We start from the raw sequence: 6,069 nt of genomic DNA, 5'->3' as shown, positions 1-6,069 counted from the left end.
AGGTAATCTGCAGTAGGGATTGACTAACCACGAAGGACTGGGCTCAGGGCCTGTCCGTAGGTCAGGCTGTGCAGCCAGGCCCTCTTGTGCACAGCTGGAGGTCATGCACAGCAAGCCTTGGCTAACTGGGGGGGGTTGAACATAGAGCCTGGCCTGATGGAAGTCAATGCCCTGCCGACATCTGCTCTGCACAGCCACGCATGACCTGCCGCTGAGCTGGTGCAGCTGCACATGCAGTCCACACTCGTCATCAATGGAGTAGGCACTCCACAAGGCTATAACACTTACTGAGTCTGCAGCCTGCCACCAACATGAGGGAATTTAATGTACCAGATACAAAATTAGAGTCACTACCTCGTCCTCAGAGAAAATGTTGCAGGGATCATGCCTGGCAAAGCATCAGTGGCAGTAGGACCTGATCCTGTGTCTGCCATGACTTAAGGCAGGCAGCCAGGTGCCGACTGCCACACACAAGCCAAACGTGGCCTCTTGCGTATGCCACATTGCATGCAATCTTGCACCATTTGTGAGAGCAACATGCATCTTGGATCCATTTTTGGATTCAAGGAGCCAATGCGTTTCAGTAAAGTTTTCTTACTTTTGCATCATATGAATGCACGTTGTTTACAAGGTTAATGGCGAGTCTTTGAAAGCTATTGTCACCTTGTGTGTTTTTTTCCAGATCATATGCATGCACTGCTGAAACTGTCACTGGTGCTGCAACTATTGTCACAACCACCAATCTTAGAGCCCTTAGTGTCTGTGCGCCTGGCAGTGGGAGAGAGGGTTCTCTCAGGGAATGAGTAGGAGCCCTGAACATGCCAGAAAGAGTGAGTATTCTGGCAACAGAACAATCCTATAGGTTGATGGTGGGCCTTCAGAGGTGGAAACTGATCTGAAAACGTGAAAACTGTTCAAAACAAGCAAACATTGGGACGAGGAGAGCATTGGGCTCATTATCACAAGCTCATTTGCAACAAAAGATGCAGGTTGTGAGCAGACCATGCATGATGATATATTTTTGCAGCTGACGTAAATTGGTTTACATCAACCGCAAGAACAAGCCACCAGGACAGAGACAAAAGGACCAGCTCATTGAGACCAATTGTAAGCACCATGATATCTACCTAGAAATAATATGAGAATAATCAGCCACTCACAGGCTCAGACATCTCTCTAGAAGTGATGCTGACAATCACCACTCTTTGCACTGGTTTCCGTACGTTACCGTAGCACCATCGTGGGCGAAAATGCACCATACAAATAACAGAGCATGAAATAATCTTTCAGAATGAACATGCGCATTAAAAGATTGTTCAAATAGTATATATCACCGATTTGATGGTTAGAGGAATGCATGCAGTGACAGCACAGCATTTAAAGAAAAAATTATTCAATTTCAAATCACATCGTAGTTGTAGATAAATGAAAAATCTGTGTGTGTTTGAAAATAGAAATACAACTCTAAAAACGTGTTAAAATTTCTCATGTACAGACGAGGTTAGCCCAGACATTTGGAAATGTATAGAGAAATTCATATATGGATAGCAGAGTTGACATAGTAGAACGTAGCTGTATGCGATTTATAGCTCTCCGTCTCAGACTATCCAGGCAGTGATCTTTAAAGGCAAAGTCAGCGTGTGAAAAAGAGTCAAATATTCCACATCTATTACTGTTATTAGTGTGACCCATTTCTGGTTTCAGAAAGGTGTGTTACTGAAACAGCTGTCTCATAGTGCCTTGTATTACTGATCTGGGAGGAATTCTACTGCGCATTCCTTTGTTCATCCTGAGAGTACAATACGATTTACATTATTTGGAGGTGAAAACATAAGGACATATTGTGTAAATGAGGCAACAATTATAATGCAGCGAGTTTTACAACTAGCACATGTTAAAGTCTGACAATTATCGTCTGATCATTTTTAGAGAGACCACAATCATGCAAGGTGCAGCTGAAAGGCATCAATCTATTCATTGCAAATACGATCACATCATTAAAAAAACAAGCCCGGAGGAGCGTGGGGCGCGCGCTTGGCGGGGGAGCACATTCCAGGTGGGGGAGCGGACCCTTTGAAGTGCGATGCCAAAGCGGATTGCATGGCGGCACGATGCGCGTGATTGTGCGCGTGCTAGCCATGCAATCTGCTTTTGGGAGCACTTTGAAATGCCCCCTTACAATAGTCTCGCTTACGCGATCGCTTACGCGATAGCAAGGCAAGACCTAAAAACAGGGCAGCAGTAACATTAGTTTCCCCTAGAGAGTTGTGCAAGTCATAAAACGTATACAGCACTGGCAGAGCCCTGCAGGCTTTCCTTACCCAGATAACAGCGCGGTGACCAGAAATGGAAACTTCTCAACACAAAGAACATGTAAAGCCCACAAACTCAAAAGACTGTGGTGTAAATACCCTTTGTATCATTCCTCTGGAACTCCTTACTTTTCTCCTTGAGACTCGCATTGAACTTCTTAAGGTTCAGAATACATTTGACCCCCTTCACCCCCATACTCGGAATATGGTCTTTCATTTCTCCGAAGTAGTCATTTAAGACCCCTTGCACAACCCCTCTCAATCTTTCAGACTTCACGGAGGGTAAGATTCACAGTTTCTAGATGGTGTGCCCAATAAATTAATAGGATGAAATACTTTTGGGAAGAAGAGGAAGGTTTTAAGGCAAGTGATTCCATTAAAGTCTATGGGAGACATTTTGCTGGGATGGAGGGCGGAGATGGGTTCAGGAAGGGTGACATCATCCAAAAAAGTGTCACTTGAGACGTATGCCAATACTGTCTCCTTTTTACCACGAGCACTGTTCTAAACACTACTTAGGGCCAACTAGACTGCAGCCTAAGTCCCTTTGTTCTCAACTGGACTCCAGTTTAGCTCTATCCTATTTAACCTGCATTTGCAAATTACATTCAGTGTCGAAGCCTTTTCGATGGCTAATCCCGCACGCCTGACTGGCCTACGACCGATCATCATTAACTTCATTCAGGTCAGTAGAACATTTTGCCTGTCTTGCATTCTCTTGTCTCCTCTAGCACTTAGACAACAACTATGCGGCATTTAGCAGTTGTTTTGAATTGTTAAATAAATAAGTAAAATAAATATCTAAGAAAGTAAGTCTGACTTACTTTTGCAAACGTACTAACAATAGTTTGAAAACTGCTTTTACTAAGAATGCATCTACTTACCAGTATCTTGTGATCGTTTATCACTTTTTAGGGTTTCCGATCTATGAATTTTGTCTTGAACATAGTTTTATAGGTCTCGGCTGGCGAAAGCAGCGTGCATGTGCTGCCCTCGTCATAAGAGAGCTTCTTGGAATCAATACAGATTCCAAAGGTCTCGGAGGCTGAGTTGAAGCCCCGCCCATCTTCCTCATTCGCTGGCGTCATCCTGCATGCAAAACGCAGGCTCACCATTGAAAAGGAGGCTTATTAGTCCCTCCTTGTTGCCGCCTTGTCTCCTTTTAGCCCCGCCCACGGGAATTGGATCTCTCACTCGTGGCGTCACACACTCTGCTTTATTAGCTGAGAGGCACTATGTTTGAATTTGGTGCGAGCTTTGGCGGGAGTCTATGTTTCAATTTGGTGTGAATACCTCCCTGATTTTGTGTGTGGGGGGGTGTCTTTTTAGGTCTCGGCTAGGCAGCGCATGCGCTGTCTGATCGAGAGATGCTGTATACAGTATTGTGGGGGGAAGCTCCGCCCACTTTCCGGCCATATTTTTGATTAGCTTCAATAATAAATGCTGCATTTTGATTTGTTTTTGGCTTGTTAGTCCCTCCTCCTCATGGCCATGTTCTCATTTATATCCTTCCCTGGCTATTGGCCCCTTTACTCAAAAACTATTTTTGGCCCTGTGTCCCCCTCCCCGCCCCCTCTGTAGTCCATGACATTTCGGCCCCCCCCTCATCTTTCCACTCCCATTCATGCAGTCCTGGACCCCCACCCTCCCATTTCCTATGCAATAGGTCTCGCGTAAGTACGAGTCCTATTGCATTAAGAAATACTTGTTTGTTGTGGGATTGGCTGGGTGATCGCACTCTTTTTTGGTGTCACAGAAATTTTGCCTGACCAAAGCATGGCAATGTGCACAACACATGCGCAATACAGACGGTTTTGTTTTGATGTCTGTATGCTGTGCTTGTTATTTCCGTGAGTGCTCATATGGTCCGGTACGGCCTACCGCCCCCTCCTCCCCTCTAATGTGACAGAAACCAACTTAGACATTTGTTTGGAATAGGGGGTCGTAGACAACCGATCGTATTTATTAACAAAACACACATATTTGCAAACAAATATACAATTACGCAGAAATGACAAGACAGGATTCGGTACATTTGATTCATTCCTAGCTTTAACAAAACTCTAATACATAATGTTCCTATCCTAGTCTAAGCATATTGCTGATCACATTTCTGCGTATTCCTTTGGGCCTACGGCAAGGTCAACACGCTGGCCCCTCCCCCTTTAATCCAAATTGTCCCGCGCCCCCTAACCAGGGGGCGTATGCGCAGGGGGCCCAGCTGACCCGGAAGTACTTCCCACCAGGCAACCCCCATACGTTCAAGACTTACTCCATAAAGGGGCCATGCAGACAGCGCAGCTTACTTACGCCCGCGTGCGGGGTGGCCAACCAGCCAATGGAAAGCGTAACACCCCTTTGGCCCCGCATTATTCCAACCAACCGGTTGTAACTGCCCCTGGAGTCTGGTGAGAGCCACATGTCCCTCCCCTCTGGGCGCCCCACTTAATACGGCGCCCCAAAAGATTAGTAAATTTAGTCTGTCCAACCGATGACCTTACTGCACAGGCCTGCATAGTAGACCGACTATCAGGCCCCCCCCCAAACCCAAGGCCATTGAAATTGGTCCAGCCAAGCTAAAATGTTGCCCAGGAATAACTCGTTCCCCAAACGCGAAAGGTGCACCCCATCTCGCAAGTAGCAGACGTCCCCTTTTATGCAGCCATGAGCAATAACTTGTAATCTGGGGGTCCTAAACAGCTTGTCTATTTTATTATTGATCCTCTGAACCGAGTGATTGAGAGTCCTCACTGATTCCCCTCCCCGCCACTGAAGCCTTGGGCTCCGTTTTAATAATGAAGGCCTGAAAGAGATATAGAAAACCCAGAGGTATATTAATTTTAACAATTTTACAAAGTCTATTCTACCTATCCAAGAAGTAACCATTTAAAACAATCTCTTGTGGTCAGTATGAATCTCTGAGAGCAGGGGCGAGTAATTTGCAATAAAAAGGTCTGCTAAATATTGTGTGAGTTTTAGCCCTGAGGTATTTAATTTAGCGCAGGGTCTGAAGTCCTTGGAGGGGAGGTACACTTGCCTCTTTCATTGCACGACGTGTGTCAAATCGAACCTCTGCTTCACGGTCAGTTTAAAGATCAGCATCACAATGATTTCCAGACCTCTCTTGCCTTCCTCCTTTGTAAGATCATTTAATCCATTTCTCTGACGTGGGAAGGAGAGGGAGCTCAGCAGTAACAACAAGATTTCAAGTCCCATCTCTCTGCCTCATCTCGCCAGTGTACCATCCCTGCATCACTTCTCTGAGTGGGATCTCTCGAGTCAGCAGTGCAGTTTGCTGAGGGGTTGTGCTGACAGGTGTTGGAGGAGAATAGAGAGTCAAGTACCGGAGAGACTACACTGAACAGTCTTGAAAGAGTACTTTTGACTGTGCCGCGGCTCACGTTCACTCTGCTGGAAAGCAGTCGCCTGCCCGTCTGTTTGTCTCCAATGTCGGCGAGTCTCAGTTTATCATGGGGCCAGTCCCCAGGAAGAGCACATACAGAGCTCACTTGTGCCACTTCTCTTCATCTTGGTACCATGTCTAGCCACTTCCTTAATCTGCACTTAAAAAAACCCTAGGATTTGAAATCAGTTCAATGCCTGCACACTTTTACTATTGATGGGCATCCTTTTTGAAAAGACATCACTCAGCCACCTTTCTCTTGGGTGCTTTGTTTAATTCAGTTGCCTTCTTTTGATTTGATTACTTACTTCCTCTATTGTAATACTTAAAAGCATTTTGGTCTCTGTGCTATGA

Source organism: Triturus cristatus, chromosome 1_1, assembly GCF_964204655.1.
Source record: "Triturus cristatus chromosome 1_1, aTriCri1.1, whole genome shotgun sequence".
In the NCBI taxonomy this organism is placed as follows: domain Eukaryota; kingdom Metazoa; phylum Chordata; class Amphibia; order Caudata; family Salamandridae; genus Triturus; species Triturus cristatus.
This window is presented reverse-complemented; position numbering follows the sequence as displayed.